At 47.2% G+C, this 20,333-nt stretch overlaps 1 protein-coding gene across 18 annotated transcripts in view; it reads left to right on the top strand.

The window, feature by feature from the left end:
* Positions 1 to 20,333, top strand: part of LPP (LIM domain containing preferred translocation partner in lipoma) — a 348,295-nt gene that overhangs the window by 19,303 nt on the left and 308,659 nt on the right. For 9 of the 18 annotated variants that reach the window (XM_074833994.1, XM_074833988.1, XM_074833995.1 and 6 more), the window contains exon 2: positions 6,010 to 6,112. The exons of 1 other annotated variant lie outside the window; for it this stretch is intronic. The gene's annotated coding sequence lies outside the window, so the exon portion shown is untranslated. Of the gene's footprint in view, positions 1 to 4,887; positions 4,907 to 5,399; positions 5,486 to 5,524; positions 5,544 to 6,009; positions 6,113 to 6,697; positions 6,748 to 10,017; positions 10,119 to 20,333 lie in introns of those variants that run through there. 8 more of the 18 variants (XM_074833996.1, XM_074833983.1, XM_074833991.1 and 5 more) reach the window with 6 other exon arrangements.

Below are 20,333 nucleotides of genomic sequence, written 5' to 3'. Positions count from 1 at the left end.
AATGACATTGTTTTTGTTTTGGATTGTAAAACATTATCCTTTGTTTGAAACCCAGGCTCTGTGGTGCTCTGATACTGCATGGGAACTTGAAAGGGAAATCGGTTATCCTTCTTTGATCAAGAAGGTGGGGTGCATTTGAGTGACAAACTGCCCCCCCCTCTTGCTCAAGGTCTCTCTGACCAGGCTTGGTGAAATGCAGACAGCAAACGGCAGGGGGGAAAAAAAGAAAAAAACCTGAAAATCAGTGAGGCTATTTTGAAAATCTTCCACTTCCAGTAGACTGAGGGAGTGTGAACAGCTTGAGGCCAGTAGTCTGTGCTTGAAAATGCAGGGTCCAATCCTGGTGTCAATTACAGACATGTAAATCACAGGCAGCACTGCTGGCAGTGATGGGGAGTTGCTGAAAGGTCACTCCAGCATGGGACCCGCAGGCTTTCTGGCATAGATGTGCTGATTCCTCTTGTTCCTTAGCCACCCTTCTTTTCTAGCTGTCCTTGTGCATTTAAAATAACATGGGTGCGACATGACTGGTCCTGCTGATGGGTTGGTCACCAACCATTGCCCAGTGGCTCCAGCTGAGGGCTAGTGGGGTGGCTCTTGGCCACCAGGATGCTGTAGGTAGGGCTGTTTCGTAGCTTCCTTAGCCACTGCTTAAATCTGTCCTGCCCAAAGTGATTTTTTTGTTTGTTATAATCCGGGAAAGCTGGATGCCATCACTTTGGTGCTGCCGTGCCACTGGAGTGGTTTCTCCTGCTTCTTCCCCCTACTCTCCTGCTCCTTTTTTTTTTTTCCTCTTGTTTTAGTCTCATTTTATGAACCCCAGGATGAATCTGACAGCAAAGATAAAAATGAGTCCCCTGGCCGTGAAGCTGGGTGTGCCACTGCTGCAGGACCCCGGGGCTCCCACAGGGAAATGCTTTAATGCCAGGGGCTGCCAGTGAGTTTGCTTTTTTATGGGAGCTAATTTTCCCCATCGGAGCTGATGATCCGTGCTGCGGCCAGCATCAGCCTTCCTCCAGCGTCAGGGCTGGACCAGGAGTTCGGAAGTGATAAGTCCCATTACAGCTAATTTTGACACATGGGGCTGCTGCGGATTTGAAAGCAGCTCTGTGCTGAGTACGATATAGGAGGGGTGTGTGCTTCCTTGCAGATCAAAACTCGCTATTCGCATAGTTGCTGCTTTACACCAACACAGGATCTGGCCTCCCAAAAGGCAGCAGTTGGGCGTATTAGCTGTTGCTGTTTGTATTGATGACTTTCTGAGCAGGTGCCACTGCTGGCAGCAGAGCGGAGGAAACGTGTCTCCAGCTTTTGTTATCTTGCGTGATCTTTTTATTAGCTAACTTCAGCAGCGTACTTTTGAGTTGAGCAGTTTAATTTTAATAAATGAAACCTGAGAAGCACAGAAGCAAACACAGAAAGCTATTAGTCAGGGCTGGATGGATCCTGCAGGCACCAGTGTCCCAGGATAGCAAGATAAGTCCATGTCTCTGGGTGGCTGTCTTTAAGTGTAAAGCTACCCATACATATAAGCTGAATTTTAAGTTGGGTTTGGACTCTGAATTGAGGTTTGCATGCAAGGGATGTGATTTTCTGATGTGTGAGGACGTGGAGGCCTCAGATGTCTCCCTCAGTGCTGGTGGTGGCCAGAATGGCTGACGATCAGGGCTCTGGCAGTGGAGGAGATAACATGAGATTTCTGAGTTTGGGGACTTTGGCCAGCAAATAACAAATATATTGGCACAGCGCAGGAAAGACTTAAAAATACATACGACAGAACAGGGCAGGCTTTTAAGTGTTTTTCGTTTGAAAAGGTCAGATTGAATGGGGTTGTCGTCTGGGGACCTGTATGTACACCTGCCAATCATACAGGAGGGACCCGTGTCAGTTCGTGCTGATGACTGACTTGCCGGGAGCTTGTCTGAGCTTAAAAATTGGGGACTGGAACAGTTAAAATGACAGTTTTCCTTGTGGCAGCCAGCCTGAGCCATCTGATCCATGAAGGAACAGGAACGAAGGATCCCAGCACAAGACTGCTTTATCCCAGTTTAACTGGTGTTCATGCTTGGGCTTCTAGAAGTATAGCCATACTGATTTTAAAAAAATAATAAATTAAGCTCTGAATATTGGTAACACTTTCAAGCGTAAAGGACATGTGAAAGTGAACGCAACTTCCAAGTAGCCCGAAAAAGGGACAACATTCAGCCAGGCTGTTATGTGAGAAGTGTAATTAGTGCTTGCTGAAATTATTTTCATGGGTAAGATTTTCTAAAAGAAAGGGACTGGGGAGTCTGGTTACCTCAATTTCTAAGTGACCACTGCAAAGTTATGCTAGGGATGCCTGTTTTTCTGAAAGTGCTGATTGTACTTCTTTGAAACTTGGAATTCTTGCAGAGGTTTTAAACTGTCCATTTCTGAAAAATCTGAACTATATAAGAAAACTGAAACCATGACAAAGGATTGATGTTTTAATTCGGGCATTGTAAAGTACTGCTTTTAGATTTAAATCTGCAAACAGGAAACCTTGCTTTTCATACTCTACTTGTGTGTTAAATTTGTATTGCTTTTGTTTTTCTTGAGAAATGTTGATTCTTACTGTTGATAATACTGCATCAGTATTATCAGCCAGTAGGTGAATGGACTGTTTCTGATCATCACATCTTTAAGGATTTTGGAGTTCATAGATCTCGGCCTCTCACCTTATTTTCCTTTCAGCTTGGGATGACTTTTTAAACTTCTAATTACTTTCTCAGCTTTTTAGGAGCTGTACCTTAAATTTAACTAGTTGGAAGAAACAAATGAAGAAAAAAAATCTTTTGTGAAGGACGTGCTTTTTTGATAAATTCTGGTTCTGGTAGTTTCAGAGACTCTACTTAGTGCTTTGTCTGTGATAGCTGATTCCTGCTGTTTGGGCATTTGCTTTAAATTCCTTTTAAATGATAAATAGCCTATTGAAATGGTGCATAAAAATAAGTGGTTTGTATTGTGCTAGGCATAAAAATGAAGATGCAGATGTGCACACGTAGGTGTATACAGGCTCCGAAGTCTCGGCCTCTGTAGTTGGTGATCTGGAGGCACAAGAGTCGTACTTGAGTTACGCCAGATGGGAGCTTGACAGTGTAAAGCTGTGTTACCAAAGAGACTTTCCTGCTGTTATCTCTTGCAGGACTGTGATAGAAAGCTGGGATTTCTTGTTGCAAGATGGAAATCAGCTGTGTGCAGGCCACTGAGCATCTGTTGTGGTGGCTCTGAACTAAGAGGACCTCAGTTTTGTAGTGCTAAAAGCCTGCCCGTTGTTACTATTTTTGTTGTAAAAGCACCTGGATATTCCCTGTAAAGGTTGTTGGGGGATGTATGAAACCCAGAGTTCCTTAGGGACAGTCTTTGCATCTGTTTCTCTGGGCACTTCAGTGGGGGAAAGACTTGTGCTGGAATCGATGGCAGTGATTTGGGTATGTCTCTACTGTGCACTTATTTGTCTTTACCTGAGACAAAGCAGGAACGAGCGTGATTGTGAGGGGCAGACCCTTTTTTGGGACTTGTTGTCTCAAGATCTGTATCTCTTGCCTGCTTCCCCAGCAGCACTGGCATGGTTAAGGCATTGCTTTGCTAAGCTTCTATTTAGTCCTCTCTGGTGCGAGTCTCTCAGAGGTGCTCCTTGCTGAGAGATGTGTACAGGCAACTGAGAAGAGGGACTTTGGGGAGAGGAGCTCTGCTGATCTTCAGGTTTGGGGGCCTCGAGTCTTGAGAAATGCTCCCCACTGGAAAATGCTCGTTGAGATCATGTCTTGAAGAGGTCTGATTTGGTGGTGGCATCATGGCTTGATGGCTTGCGATGCAGCAGTTTTGCAGCTCTTCTGATACCTTGGGTCTGTCCTCTGCGTTTGTCTTCTGGGTATTTCTGTGCTCAAAGACCCAGACTGACTTTTGCAGCTTCCTGGTAAAGAAATGGAGTCACAAATGGAGTAGTTTGACAGACTGGCTCAGTTAGATATTTCTGTGACCAGTCAGACTGTCCCTGTCCTGCCCGACTGTGCATGTGTAACCAGGAGGGAACATGTGCCTGGGCATCAGTGGGTTGCTGCCCCTCTGGGACCATGCTGGGCCCCAGTTGCTGCTGGGGAGGGTGGTTCCACAGCAGGCTTCAGCTGGGTGCCTCAAGGAGGGTATGTAGGGTCCTGCTCACCTTGCTGCAGGAACCTCAGTCACAAGGTGATGGGGACGGCTGGTGTGAAAAGTAAAGACAGGAAGATGCGGTTCAACTAGTCAAGTCTGCCGAATCCTATAACTGATCTTGTAAACATTTCTCGAGTTAAACGCGGTGAAAGACAAGCCCGAGCCAAGATCTTTTAAACACAGGTTGGGTCCCAAGAAATATTGTCTTACCTGGAACTCCCGGAGGTGCTGTTGTGAGTTGAATTGAAATGGTGTTGGAACCAGAGGGGAATGTTGTTGTCTTCTGCCTTTGCAGATAAGACTGAAGGGCATTTTGCCAGGAGCCTGTGGGAAGGACCTAAATTGTATATAACTCTACATCATTTTAAAATGAAAAGTAAACATGCACAACCATAATATTTGCTTGTACTTGTCTCCTCCTTGATGGATGGAGAGAAATTGCTCTTTGGCTGAGTTCACCAGCAATAAAAACCTGAGGTTACTCATCTTCATCCCAAGCCTGCAGTGAGTGGGAGAGGCCATTGCGATTTCCAGTTCAATTTGTCCTTATCACCCCTGCAGGGAATGTTGAGGGTCCTGGGGACTTTTACACCTGCCCAGCACCGTGGGGAATCAGGGCTGGGTGCCACCACAGGGACCATGGAGCTTGGAAGATGCTGCCTGGGTCAGGGTGGACCTTGGTGTGCTCTTGGGGCGTTGGCTCAATGGAGATCAGCGACCACTGGGAGAGGTGAGAGCCCAGTTGCTCTCCTGGCTGCTGTAGCATCAGGCATGGTGTGAGGGACTAGAGGTGCTGGCAGGGGCAGGAAGCCATCTCACCATGTGACAGGGAGGAGGGACCTGGACTGTGAGCCACCAGCACTCTTTTGCATTTTGCTGCATGTTGGTTGTAGACTCGTGGGCTCACATGCACCCACATGAGCAGCACAGGTACAACAAACACAAGCCTGAACTGAGCATTTCCATCATTACAGCAGCAAATAGCAGTAACGTTTTCTGCTGAACAGTGATGACGAGGCAAGCCTGCACTTGTCATGAGCAGAGATAGGGCTGTCAGAGTGACCAGGATGTGGCTGGGATGGGATACTGGCCGTAGGCTGGTGGCAGCAGGAAGGAGTGTGCGATTCAGATGCTGTTTATCTCTATGGGATGCACCCCGCCATGTGTCCTGGCATGCCATGTGCAAGAGGGCGGTCATGTGGCCTGGCTGTCCCCTCTGCTCTACCTTCATCTTCTGCGGAGGAGAAAAATGATACTGAGTCGGTCACTTCAAGAAAGAGTCGTGTCTGCTTTGCAGCTACAGGAAAGAGTGAGGCAGTCCCTGATGGGAATTGGGCAGAGCTCCTCAAAGAAAAGGCTGTGCTGAGGTGGAGGGCTGGTGAACTGGGTGGTGGTGTAGCTGCTCGTGGTAGTGATAAACCCCCTGAGCTTTGAACCAAATTAAATGATGCTTCCTAGCTCCCTCACTGTGCCTGAGGTCATGGAGATGAGTGATGGATTCACCCTATTCTCTTATGCCTCATTTTGTGTCTCCTTTTACCTCCACTTTCTCAGGGGCATTAAGAGCAGTAAAGGAGCTGTGGCTTGGGGAGATGCAAGTTGTTGGCCAAGCTGCGGCAGCTGGTGCTGGTCATTGGCCCAGTTAGAGGTGGTGATGCTCAGTTTTGGGGGGTTCCAAAAGGAGTCCAGGAGTATGGAGGCTTCTGCCTAAGAAAGCTGGGGAGGAAAATGCTGCGTTTCCCAGAAGTTGTGTGGGTTAAACTGCAAGTTTTGGAGACAAGCCGTCAGAAGGCCCATCCAGCATGCATCACACGGGTATCTCTCTCTTCACAGGGCTGGGAAAGAAACCCAAAGTCGTGACTCTGGCAGAGCCCCGCGTGTCTCCAAAAGCTCTCTGAGTTCATCCCACCAGCAAGCCTGTACAGCGTGAGAACTGGTACGTAAACACGCTTCACAGGCGAGAGGGGCAACTTCTCGGAAGGATCTGTGACTTTTATGACAATGGCACCCTTGTTCATGGTTCTCTGTAAAAAAAAAAAAAAGTCCTCTCCTAACAGAGTGTGGAGGTGAGGGTGGGGTCACTGGAAAATAAAAGACAAACTGGTGGTTCCCTGGTGGTGCTTGCACCCAGAGGCTTTGGTGGGGAAGGGCTCAGCAGGGAGAAGCTGTGAGTGTTCAGAAGTCATCCCAGACTATGGCACTGAGGCTTTAGACATGCTCTGTCAAGCGGTGTGTTGTGTGACAGCACGTGTGGATAGGTGATGTGGGGGGTAATGACAAATGCATGCATGAGAAATGCACATACATACATATATATATATACACACACGCTGTACAAATCTAGGCACATGGAAACAAAGATGTGCAATGCATATATAGTATATACTATATGGTGGCATATGAGAGCTTGGGGGTGTATATACCAAATGTCTGTATATACTATATATGGTGATAAAAGAATGCATATGCATTCATGTTCTCCTTTTTTTTCTTTTTCTGTCTCTTCTTTCTCTCTGTGGAGCTGTTGCAAAACTACCAGATTCAACCTCCTGGGGAGCCTTTCTGGCCAAGGTTTTACAAGCCAGCACCTGCTTTGCCTGCCTGACTTCTTTCTATATTTATTCCTCTGCACCCGGTTTTTTGCCTTTGCCTGCAAAGTGGAACTGTCACAAACATTTGTGCTAACTTCTGGCTGCACAGGACTTCAGCTTGCAAGCCCTAAGTCTGCTTTTATGCATGTTGGGGGAGGAGATGTAACGTGTGCGTAGTTGTGCATGTGTGCGTACGAACATCCCTGGTCCTTGCTGTGTGCATTACGTGGTCTGTGTTCCTGCGACGCTGCAGCAGTCCTTGTGTTATGTATGCCATGCAAGTTGTGCTCTCTGCCCCTTCAAGACATTTCTATGAATCAAATATTCTCAGTTGTCCTGCTTACGTAATGTCATTTAAATTAAATTAGCCATGCCTACCCAGTGGCTGATTGATAATGACCTGTAGCGTTGTGCAGGAGGCTTGAGTTGGATTTTATTCCCAGGCCCCAAAGCTTTTACTTACCAGAGTTAGGGCTGTGACAAGGAGAGGGACTTGCGGTGCCATGTAGCAGGGAGCTGTGGTTAGACATGCATGTATCTGTCCCTCTGTTTCTCTGTGTCATTTGGGGTGGAAGGTGCTCTAAAACAGAGGTACTAAACCCCAGCTCATGCTTAGGTACCACTGTTTAAAGTGAGTATAGTAGCAAGAGAGGGGGTATAATGCCATTTCAGCTGGGAAGCCAAGGGGAGATCGTAAACCCTGGGAACATGAGGCTGGGGGAATAGCTGCATGGTGGGTCTCTCATCAGCGAATGCTGCTTAGATGCACACCCGTTCCCGGTCCGATGGGTACGACTTGTGCTTATTGAAAAGCAGTGCTGGGCTGCCTGCCAGGAGCCAGGAACCGGTTTGTCCTCATGTGCTCAGGCCCCTGAACTCCCAGCCCCTCTAACAGCTATATTTGTTTCTGGCATGAGAGTCCCTCTAAAGTCATGAAGCCCAGGTTTCAACTCCAGGAGCCATAAAACGTACCCTGCCTGACCCTGGTGCAAAGATGGAGGCGGCACTAGCAGCCTCTGTTCCCCTGGGTTTCTTTTCCCTGTCCCCACCGCGTGTGCCACTGCAGCCTGCATTCCTCTCTGGTTCGGTAAGCCCTTTGCCTCTGGAGCTGACACAGCTAGTATTTCCCCCGCTGGCAGGGCAGGCGAGGTAGTGGCATTTAACAGTTAAGGAGAACCTTGATCTGTTTGTGCGCAGGACCCCAGAGCAGTAAGGGCTGCTGCACGCCTGGGACAGGGTTCCTGCTCTTCCAGTGCTCTTCCACCATGCTTTGGTTCCCTTTCTTGACTTACCTTATTCTTTACTTCATCCTGCTGTTTCTCCTTGCAAAAAGCAGTACCTTGTGAATTGTTTTCTGCAAGGTGCCAGAAAACTGAGTCATAGTTTGTAAAACCTGACCCTTCTTACCCTGGTTTTGGAGCATCTTCTACCACCGTGCTCGGAACATCTCCATTTCTGGCCATGGAGAATGCTTCTGGTGGCTTGGCTGCTGGCTGAGGCGCATGGCGCTGAGGGAGGCTTCAGTGGGTTTTTAGAAAACTAATTGATCAGCTGCCCATTGAGAGCCAGTCCCAGCCCACATTGCATTGGCATTGTCCTGGTGCATCACTTAGTGCCACTTGGACTGTTGGCTCTTTAAAGCTGCCTTTATAACTACCAGCATAATGGACATGTGCTGATGCTGCCTGGCAAGGTTTATTTTTTGGAGTGATAGTGATAGATCACTAAGTTAAATGTGCTTCTTATTCTAAACGGCAGAAATCTTTGTTTTCCTCTGAAGAAAAGATTTTCATTATTTTCTGTCACCTGTGATATCGGGTGCTAAACTCATGCTGCCATGGGCCCCTGACCTCTGCCTGGTTACTAGAGTTAATTGTACAACCCCTGTCACTTCAGGATTTCAGCTCCTCCCGAAGCCTGCGCTTCAGTACCAGTGAAAGCCAGATGTACTATAATGTCGCTTTTTTACAGTTTGTTTTGGCCATACATGGGCAGAGTCAGCTCTGGAATTCCTTCCCTATAAATTCAATAGCATCTTGTGGGTGGTGCTGGGGAATCACTCTGGTCTGGTTGGATGCCTCGGCGGCCTGTTCCCCTTGAAAACCTGATTTGTCCTGATTTGCACATTCCTGAGAGGCTGCCTGCTCCCTGGAGCCCATGGCTGCAGCCTGAGGAGGCTGTTGTCCCATGCTGGCAGGCGTGGTCACCTCCCTGCTGCCCACAGGTTGGCTGTTGTAGCCAAGAAGTGATGCCTGTGGGAGCGGTGGCATGGGTATATTGCTCCTGTGTGCAGACAGGCTCTGCAGGGACAGTTGTGCCCTCTGAGTATAACTGTTCTGCCTCCTAAATTTGCTGTATGGGCTTGAGCATTGACCCTCAAGCCCCTTTCCCAGGGGTGGGAATGGTAGGTGCTCCCCTGTTCCCACCTGCCATGGGATGCTGCATTGTGTGTCCCCACAGGGATTGAGGGGTGCTGCCATCCTGGGGCTCCCTGTCCCTGCAGGGAGATCTGGCCTTGTCCAAGCAGCATGTTCCTTTCTGCAGATCTGTGGGTTGTTTTTTTCAGGTAAAGCAAAATCAAATACATGCTTTTCACAAAGCGCCAGCTAGATGAGCCGGGACAGGGGAGATTTCCCTGCCCCAGGTGAGCAGCCGGTGTGGAACGTGGCAGCAGGACCTCTCTAGTGGGACCGATGGCTGAGCTGTGCCTTTTCTGGTGTCAAGCTGGTGTCACTATAAACACAGCCTGAATTTGCCTATTTGTCTCCAAAGAGCGCTCCAAAAATCAGTTCTACAAGGTTTTGTGCTGATGAGTCAAGGGATGAGAGGGAGGTTTGCTGTAGTGGGTAAGGGGTGATGGCTCCTGGAGCTGCCCCCATTGCATCTCCCTGTGCATCCCTGGGAGGGGACAGAGATGCAGTGTCACCCATTGAGCCAGGAGCCTCCAAAGCACAGAATCAAGACAGCGACACGTGTCCCTATGTCCAGGCTGTGTGTAGGTCAGCAACAGTGATGTGCTCAGCTCAGGCTCCAGAGGGGCAAGTCATCCCTGGCTTTGGCACAGAGAAGGGTGATTTTTTTTTTTTGACATCCTTTGGAGTTTTGATCTCCATATTTGGAAATGTTTACCCATTGCTCTGATCTATTGCAAGGGAGGGGAGGTGACTCAGGGTCTGGTGGAAGCAGGATCTGAATTCCTGTAGTAAGGTTGGTTCCCCCCCCCCCCCCCCCCCCTTTCTTGTTTTGGAAGCTTGTTGTGGTCAGTTCTCAGTTCTCTCTTGCTGGACCTTGTTCCAAATTTGATCTGCTCGAGAGGGAAGCGTGTTAGCAAAGGAGCTTGCCTGGATGCTGGTAAGTGCATCACTGCTGCTTTAGCAAGCAACTTGGGATTTTTTTGTTTTGTTTAGTCAGATGGATTGCATCAAAGTGTGTGCTGGTGGAGGCAGGCATGTGGATCACCAGTCAACAGCAAGGGACCCAATGAAACCTTCTGTAGCAGGGAAAGTTGGCTTAGTGGATTGGACTCAAAGGCAAAATGTTTCTTCAGGCCTAGGTGTAAAGATAATTTAAGCCAGCTCCCATTCAGTAATGTTCTTCCTCTTAGTTTCACTGGTTAATGCAGCAAGGCAGCAGAGCACTGTAGAGTTAAATAAGTATATATGCATGTGGTCAGCAAGTAAAATATAGCTTAAGTATGATTTCTGTCTCTTAAGCAAGAGTGTGTTAAAAAGGCTGCATAACATATGGATATATTTCTCTCAAATGTTAATTTTTAACTCTGTTTTGTTAGGAACCTGAAGAAGTTTAGCTGCTGTAACTGGTTGAAGGTTCAGTGTCTGCTTTTTCCTGTTATTCTTTATTTTTCCTTAGTGTGAAGTTTTTAATCTGTCTGATATTGCAGCTGGCTGCTTCTCTTTTTTTCTTTTCCCCCCCTCTTTCCTTTCTCTTTCCTGAAAGGAAACTACGGTTTAACCAGACAGTCAGGGGTGTGTGGGGAACCTGGAAGATTCTCTGCTTCCTGTTTTATTCATGGCAGATAAAACCATGCCGGGGAATCTGAAATAGAGATCCACCATCCCACATTCCTGTTGTCATATGGAGCATGTAACACGTATAGAGTGCTTTTAACGCTGCTCCGTGGGTTGTGTAGCAGCTAGTCCCGTGCCTCGGACAGAAAGCACTGTGCTTCAGCCTTTTACTTGAGAAGGGCCATTGGTGAAAAACTTTATAGTTCCTTCTACTAGCTAGTGATGCTTGTATCTTCTCAGCTAACTGGTATTTTTAGACTGATTCAAACCTGTTGTTACCATACTCTCTCTGTTTTAAATTTAAGACCTTTGTTAAAAGTTAAATCTCTCATTGGTTTGCTTTTGCCCTTTTAAATAGGGATTAATACTCAGTGTGAGGTTTGGTTTTCCAGAGATGTGGATTTGCAGGTCCTTGAGGTGCAAAACTGTCTCGGTTGTTCTGGGCAAGGAAAGATACTTGGCTTAGTTTGCATGAGGATGGGACCTGAGCTGAAAAGCTCTTGGCCCCAAAAGGTGATGAAGGGACTGCTGGAGTCTATTCCTGCAGGTCCAACGTGTTGGGAGTTTGTAGACTTCAGCTGCGTTTTAATCCTTGTTATTTCAACAGGCTACTTGGATTACTGCAGTTTCTGGGGGCAGGGCCCCGCTGGACTGCGCTTGGTACTGGTGCAAAGGAAAGAACTGCTGTCCTAAAGAGTGAACAGCCTGAATGGACAGTGTAGGTGATGGGTTGGAAAACAGGGTACTGGGGAGACCTATGGAGCTGCTGCAGCACCTGAAGGCTCAGCCCAGTGACTTGCCAAGGAGCCACCCATCCTCTGTTGTGTGTGGTGGTGCCAAGCTGTGGAGGGCGGTGAGCTGGTGGTCTGTGTGGCCCCTCCTCGTGTGCTGCACTTTGCCTTTGCGTGCGCATGTGTGACCCTGCACGATGGGTGATGCCTCCTCCCCGCCCAGCGCTTGCCTGGTCCAGCTCATGCCCTGGGTCAGCCCCTGCTTCTGGTGGCACTTGGATGTGGCACGTGCAGGCTTTGCCAGCTGCTTGTGGCCAAGCTTGGTGTTTCAGAGACAGCACGGCGGGACTGTAAATGATGATGTTCTGTTCCCCTCGCAGTTTCCCTCCTTTCCTGCTCGCCAGGACAGGCTGCCTGTTGGAAGACAGGATGAGCAGTGCCTGGCTGCCATAACCCAGGGCTCCAGGCAGTGCCAGTCTGGCATGCCTGAGGAAGCATGTTGGGGCTGTTAATCTTCATGTGCTGATTCTTCTCTGTGCAACAACTCATCACTGTGAGGATGTTACTTGAGAGCTGGATGGACTGTGAAGGATGTGCTGCTGCCTGTGTCCCCCCAGATGGGTGTTGTGCAGGGCAGGGGGAGCTCTGGACGATGCCCACGGCTGGGACCGCAGGCTGCCGGGGCTCTCCATCTGGTATTTCTCCAGGACCTGGGCAGATCCAGTGATCACTGATGCTAACCAGCATCCACAATGGATTTTCTTCTGCTCCAGGAACACAGCCATTAAGGGCTGACCTGTAAATTAATACAGCTGTCTAAAGAATTTTCCTCCTGCAGCCTGGCACCTGGTAAACACTCAAGTCTGAGAAGCCTCGCATGGCACTGGACCTTGAGTGTGCTCAGGGAGCTCCATGCCTGCCTTTCTTAAACTTCTCTCAATCACTTCTAATGATGTATTAAATGCATAGGATTTGCTTTAGCTGCCATGTAAGGAGGATTGGTTCACAGCCCATCCTTCATCCCGACTGTTGCACTGATCAATCCAGGGCTGGCACTGCAGAGGATGTGGTGAAGTGGTGACACTGTCACTATGTGACTCGGGTGCTGTGAGGGGATTAGGGTGCACTAAGGGCTGGGTGTATGTGCCCCACAGCAGGTAGGAGAAGCTGCTCTAGAGAGCATGGGGCTAGCACATGTGGGCATGGAAGGGATGAGGATGTGACAAGGTTATGGACCTAGATGACTCTACACATCTGATACTTTGCATTTATGTAGACAAAGGTTTTAGAGCCCTTAAACACTAAATCGTGCCCACAGAATGAGGAAAGCTGTATTATCCTGGTGTGCGGATGTAGAAACTGAGGCACCATGTGACAAACTTGGGAAAAGTGCAAAACTCCAGATTCCATGTGACGGTTCATGCTCAGCTCCTGCAGACAGGCAGGAGCTTCGCAGCTTCGTGCCAAGTGGTACTGTTAAACTCATCTCCCTTACTAATAAAGTCATACTTTTCTGAGCACAAAATATTTCTGTATCGGTTGCTTAAAGGTAGACCAAGTCATACTGAGTATTTCGTAAAGTTGGTATAAGTTGCTAGTATGTGACATGATCCCAACATGTATTGTTACTTCAGGAATTTCCAGATGGCACCTTACCTAATCATACTGCTACTCCTTCCTAGGATCTAAGCAGAGTGCAGGCTTTAGAGAAATGTCTGTTGTTATTAGCTTTATAATACACATTCCTGTGTAACAGCTGTTGCAAGCAGCAGGAGGTCTCACTCACAGCCTAATTCTTCAGTCAACTTTGGGGAAGGGGGAATTTGCTCCTGTGAACTAGGTGTTTGCATTTGGGATGAGATCTCCCAAATGAGAAACACTTGTTTGCCTCCAGTGAGTTTGTTGGTTCAAGAACTAGTGTGCCTGGAAGGAGGAAACAAGTTACTCTTGTTGCTTTACCACCATCTTCTAATAGTTAACTATGTGTAAGGCTCCCTAGTTGCTTATTGCTTGAAACGTTGGGGGGGGGGGGGGTTGGGTGACTACATTTTAAAGAAACAGCAGGTTTTGAAAGCCTGGCTGCCTGTGGTGAGGAGGAAAGGAGTCCTTGTGCTGGGGTGTCTCACACCCCAACGGTGAAAATATGACAGGGACGAGTTCCAGTGAAGGTGCCCATTTTTGGCAGCCACTTCCCACCTACATCCTTGTTTTTCAGGTAAATCCCTCTTCAACTCTGTTAGCTGTTCCCCCTTCCTCCCTGAAAAGTCATTATCATCACTTGAAATTAAGGAAAAGACAGGAGGAGGGAATAAACGGATGTTAAGAAATAGAAAACAATCAATTAAATAGTACATAGCATGTAATTTTCCTTGGAAACTTACCATGAAATTGAGGAGCACTTTTACAACCAGTAATTTAAATTGCATTTGAACACTGCTAATGGGTTGTTTGCATGGGAATTTCGGTCATTTCACAGCAGGTCATTGTTTTTAGTACCCCTTCATTCAGTTTTAAAAAAAATAAATTAAAAAAATCTCATAATGAGGAAGATGCTGCAGACAACTGTCCAACTGTTGCTAGTAGAAGATGGTACCATGGAAGTTTTGCAAGGCCCTGTTACATTCAGAGCCATTTATGTCCTTAGCATCAGCTCTTCAAGTGTTAAATTCATGGGAATTTGGCACTTTTTATCTAGTAAAATGTGTTATGGCTAAAAGGTAGGAAAATAACATTATCCTCATCGCACTCACAACCATGATGGAGGCGAGGAGGCTGAAGAGGCTCCTCCAGGCTCACAGGATTGGGGTTTGCAGTTGTGGGACCGACCTGGGAGGGAAGCCAGTGGCTCAGTCTTTATCACCTCGATCAATCATAACAATGCTTTGGGATCTGATCCTGGCTCACGCCAGCTGAAGAGGAACAACAGAGAGGTGCTGATCAGCTGTAGCTGCAGGGTATTTTTACTTAACTTAATAGTCTTGTTTTTCCAGTGTTTAATGCTCTTCACCACCACTCTTATAAAATGCCAACGATTTTCAGCAAAAGGTAATATCAGCCTAATTGTGTGCTATTTTGCTGCTGATTGTGCTGGGAACAGACTCTATAGGAAGGCAAACGCAAGTTGCTTGTAGCCTGTTGCTGAATGAACATCCCATTTTCAGAGCAGGGTTTTTGCAAATCCGTGGGCATGCTTAGCATATGGAAGGGGGTTCCAGTATCAAAACAAATCTGGCCTCCTGTTTCTGGATGTGTAGGTTGTTTCTTAGAAGATGGAACCTTTAAAATCTGTCCCTGCAAACATGGCTGTTAAATCCTGCTATTTCTAGAGACGAGAGGCAGCTGTCTGCACTGAGATAAGCTATAAAAAGGCAATATTTTCCAAAAATGGCTTTTTTAGCTATACCTGCCAGACAGCTTGGCCAGCGGGAGTTCACCAGGAGCATTGCCGCTGCTGCCCTTTTATGCACAGGGTGCTGAGCAATGCAAAAACTTCTGGGCAAGTCTCCAGGGGCACCGTTAAGCACCAGCCCTTCAATCTTTCTATCTCGTGAAATGCTGCTGCACAGATAAGTGCGTTCAGCACGAAGAAAGGGGTGCTTGTCTTACCCAGTCTCCTGTTTTTTAGGTGACTTTGTCCTTAACTTTTGTTCTGAATTTTCGTTGTGTCTGTATTGTTGCTGACTCAGTGACCATTGCTAATCACCACCCCCGCCCCCCCCCCCAATTATTTACTTGAAAGCATTCCGGTTTGCTATGTAGTCTGAGAATAGCTGGTGAGTTCAGATTAAACCAGTAACAAAAACTGTAATTTTTCCTAAGGGTCTGGATGACGTTTCTCGTAGAATAATGGTGGTATTGCTTTATACTTCGTGATGCACATGCTACCCGCAGTAGTTGTTAGTTATTGGCTAATTCTCCACCAAGAGGTATGAGTGTAAGAAAGCTACATCAGATAATCTCGTAGAGGCTGTTAAGATTATAGGGACAGAGAAGGACATGGCTTTTGAGCATGCTCCCAGTGAAGAATTTCTGAAAGCTGGGAGAGCACTGAAGATGGGTGTTTTGACGTGACCGAGGCAATGTCCTCGTGTAGGCGAGGGTCTGGTGTGTAGGGGGAGGCAGGGGCTGAAGTCCACGTGGTGGTGGAGGAGTGCAGGGGGCCAGAGAGCAGCAACTTGGGGTGTTAGGAAACCCTAGACAACTCAGATTCTAATGATACAAGGAACCAGCTGATAGTGTCATCTCTGTGAACTGTCTAGCAAGTACTCTTGCCCTCTTCTTTTTTTATTTTTTTTGGTTGAATGAGCATTTTATCACACTGATTCCTGAGAAGTGCTACTCCTGCTATGCAAATCCCCCATCGCACATGGGTGGTGTTGCCAAACAGCCTGCTGGTTTGATGCATTGGCTCAGCCCTGACATGGATGGGGGGTTTTTGCCTTTGCTGTTTGGTGTTTTTTTTTTTTTTCTTGCAATATGGGCTGCCTCTCAGTCACCTCTTCATGCCCTATGTGTTGTGGGTAATCTTTTCTTCATAACTTTTTTTCCTTACCCCAGCTTTCCATTTCAGCAGTCCACTTACCTCTTTTTCAACCTCCTTCCAAAGGCAGACACACACTCAGCTGGTGGAACTTGATGCAGATTTGATAGATGCTCCCCCAGCAAATAGTCGTGTGTGTGTCTGCTCATCCAGAAAACCACCGAAAACTGAATAGAAATGAGACACGTGGGGTTTGAAATAATCCCAGTGAGTTATTTCTGTCGGTGTTCTCCCCTTGCGGTGCTTCCACAAGCTCATCTACACCTCGGGGTTTGAGTTTATGGGTAAGCAGGGCTGGTAAAGGCCCTTTGTTTCCCCACCTCCCTTTCTCAACTATTTTTTGAAGAATGCTGATAAATTTATGTGATAACCTTGTAACTGAGAGATAATAAAGAAAAAGTTTTATGGGTAGATTAGTTTGCAGCAGAGGGAAGGCAAACACCAAGGGTCCTCAGTGGAGGGAGCCCACACTGAGCTACTCTGAAGTGCTGAGACTGCTTATTTATCATTTACCTGCTCCATAAATGTATACTGCACTTTACGAGTGGGGAAGATGACAATCCTTGTCCTAAAGAGTTTGCAATCCAGGGCAGACAAATATGCACTTGAGGGCTGGGGAAGGGACAGCATGGGTGATTGCTAGAGATCAAAATCTAGATAAAGCAGATTCCTAGAAGAAAAAGACTTCTGAGGTGGGAGTTGTGGGTGATGAGAAGGGTGTTTAAGGTGCCAGAGGAGTGGATAGACAGAGGAAGGCAAATGGGTATGGAAGGAGGTGAGAAGACATGAAAGGAAAGAAGGTTGAAGGGGAGGGTAGAAAGCGAGAAAAGAAGTAGGAGGAAAAAGAGCAGCGAGTAAGCTGTGGGAGGGGATACTGTGGGATGCTGTAGATGAGAGTTGAGATGACCTTAACGTCTCTTCGTCATGTGTTAAAAGTTATGCTGTAGCTCAGCTACTGCGATTAGTCATCTCCCAGTGTATGAAGTACCAGTTTCTTTTCTGAATGGAGAGTACTGGTCCTGGCTGAAGTCCAGTGCTGCAAGATCTCTTTGCTGGGCTCAAATGCCCTGTGAGTCTGGTGGGGTGCTGGGTGGTTACATGCCATCTAATCCTGTGTGTGCATCATTGCCAGACCTTAACAGGCAAGCGCGTAAGTTGTCACCTTCTGCTTAATGCCATCAAAGTTAGTCCTCTAGAGACTTCGTAAATCAGCGATTTGTGTCTGTGTATGTATATATTTAATATCAATGTATATGGTATGGGTAGGTTTTGAAGTGCAGCAGGCTGCACTTTGGTGACATCTGATAGGATATGGGTAGGATCAGTGGTTTATGTTGTGGTATGTTGTGTTATGTTATGGAACTGAGCTGGGAAAACTCACTGGTCATCTGGTTCCTGCATGTGCTGCTTTCAGTTCCCTATAAAGACCTTGGGACTTCCACAACTTCCTTAGGGGTTTTGTTTCATCCTCAAGGACTGAGGGAGTTGAGGAAGAATTTACTGTCACCAGCCTTATTTCCCTTTCTCTGATTTCTTCTCTGTTTTTGGAAATGGTTATCCTTGATGTTTGGCACTTATATGCTGGCAAGTGCCTGTAAACTGGAAAGTTCACAGAGTTCTCCTGGAGCATCAGTAGTTGCTTCACCTAAACCCACTTCATCCCCAATTTGATCCCCTTCTAGCTTGCTTATTCTTTTTTGGGGTTCGTGTCTGATTCCCGTCTGTTTTCTGGGTCTCCTTTCACTGCTGATGCTTCCCAGGTCTTCCTTCTGGTTCTTCATTTCTTCTCCAAAGTAGTCTTTTCCTAATTACCCATTAGTTAGATGCAACTTCTTTATAGCCAGTAAAAGGTGGGGGACCATGAAGGGCATCTCTTCTGGAGCTCAGTCCATCTACTGTCATGGCACGCTATTCCAGCAGGAGAAAAACCTGAGTTTAGAACATCTGAAATTGCCCATTATTTCGGCTCATTTCTTGCAGTCCATAATTTGGGGGTGGGGAAGCGAGGGGAAGAGGAGGCGAGTCACTCTAAAAATGACTCATTCCACAATAGATCAATACAAAATGTTCCATTACATTTTCATTGCCAAAAATGACTCCCCTCTCCCACCCCCCCTTCTGTGAGATGCTGCAGAGGCTGCTTTGCTAGACCTGGTGGTGGTGGTATCTCTTGGTGCATGTAGGTCAGTGGCATAGCCAGCCCAGCAAAAGGGTGTCTGTGTTTTGGTTCAGACCTTATTTTCTGGGTGGGTTGAGGTTGAGCATTGTGGAGATTACCTGCTTTCAGAGGGGAAGAGATTCCCAGCTGCTCTCGGGGGGTTTCACATCGCTTGAGGCATGGAGCAGACCTGTTTGACAAGAGGAGTCACTTCCAGCCTTCCTCTTCCGGAGGGAGGCCAATGGATGTGCAAGGCGTAAGGCAATATAAAGGGACATAACAGTGGGATATCTGCCAGCAATCCCTTTGGGCTGGTGCCACTGATCCTTCCCTTAGGCTGATGAGATGGTTCAGTGGTGCATCCTTACTGAGGTCTCTTGCTCTTTCCATCTCCACCCCATCACTGCAGGCTTTCTCTTGACTGCAGGTGTTTACACAGTCCTTGGGTTTTGAAATATGTTTACGGCAGTGATATTGCTCTCTGTTTACTGACCAGTAAGGGAGGGAGACGAAGGGACTTGCCCAAAGCTACATAGATCTGCATAGGTGTATATAAGCATTTGTATGTATATATGTGTATGTACCTATATGGCAAGGCCAAGAATTGATCCAAGTTTCTGACTTCTCTTTGGAAGACTCCTTCTTCCTGGGATCTTCAAGGGCACCTTTTTAGGCAGGCCTACTGTAGCAGCTGGCCATAATTGTACTGGTGTACAGGAGGGTGCTCTCCTCAGGGGCTCTTTTCATCAGGTGGTATTCATCCACTGCTCTGGCCTGGCATGGCAAGTGCCTTGTGCCTGTGAATGGGATGGGAAATATCACTGGGCTGACCTCAGTGCCCTCTTCAAAAGGCTGCAAAGTATTTGCAATTATAGCACATCTTCCACCCACTGCAATCGAGGCCTTGATCTGCTGGTAAACTTGCAACGTTGCTTTGATAAATAAACCCCACTGCTAACAGGTAGGGTTTTGCTTGAAGAAATTCAACCTGCGAGGGAGGTGACTGAGTTCATGAGCGTGCACTCCTGATAATGTTATCTGTTAGTACAAATGGCACCAACGACATCTTCCGCTTCATCCTGCGCTGGGAGAAGGTCTTGCAAGGAGTCGGGTGATGTGGGGTTCTGCATTGTGGTGTGCTGTGATGGCAGGGGCAGTATCCAGGATGCTTGGCAGTCTCTGGTGAACTGTCTAGGTAGCTGCTGCTCTGCTTCAAAGCTGCTGTTGTAGAAACTGAATGTTATGGGATCCAGGGTGTGCACAAATGTGTTTACAGAGCAAATAAAGGTGGGAGAGAAAAAAGGAAAAGCCTCAAAGTGGCTTTGGGTGTTTAAGTGGTAAAACTGAGAAATTCCTGAGTGTATGCAATTAATGTCTGTTTAAACAGAAACTTCTTCAATAGCTGAAATACCAGCTCCTATGGAGGAGCTTTCCTGATGGGTCTTTTTCATCTCTAACCGCCTGCCCTGCTGGGGTGTGCAAGGGGATGTCTCCGAAGGTGCTGGGCTTGGCATTTTCTGTTAGGCTTCTTAGGTGTTTGCAAAGGGCGATGCCTGCCTTTGTTCTCGGCTTGCTTCCACCTCCCTGTGTAGGGGCAAAAGTGGTAAATTCATACAAACACTCACCCATTTGGGTCACGAGGGTCCTGATGTTGTTTGTTTTGGTGGAGTGTCATTTGGCATTACTGTGTGTGTATATGGGTAAATATGTTCAAGTACGTATGTTTAAGGATATACAGTAGTTGAGAGGGGCAGGTATTTCTCAGGGCTTCAGACAAGATATCAATATCTTATTATTTACTCTAATCCTGGAGGAATAAGGTGCAGAATGGCCTAAAGGGCTTTTCTTCCATTTAAGCTGTACACACTGTGTCTACGAGCAGGCTGCTGTCTCTGAGCACCTATTCTGGTGAAAGCCCATGAAATTGTCAGGGTAAAACCACTGGGGAACAGGGTACGTGGTGGAGGCAGAACAGGAGGTGACAAAATCTTTGCGGGCATGACCTGCCCATTAGAACTTCACAGGATCTTACTGGTGGTATGGATATCATACCAGCAGCCTGCTGTGAACATGATGCTGTTTGGGTATAGTTAATTTTATTTTAAAATA

The sequence above is a fragment of the Strix aluco genome, chromosome 9 (assembly GCF_031877795.1).
Source record: "Strix aluco isolate bStrAlu1 chromosome 9, bStrAlu1.hap1, whole genome shotgun sequence".
Lineage (NCBI taxonomy): Eukaryota > Metazoa > Chordata > Aves > Strigiformes > Strigidae > Strix > Strix aluco.
This window is presented reverse-complemented; position numbering and strand designations above follow the sequence as displayed.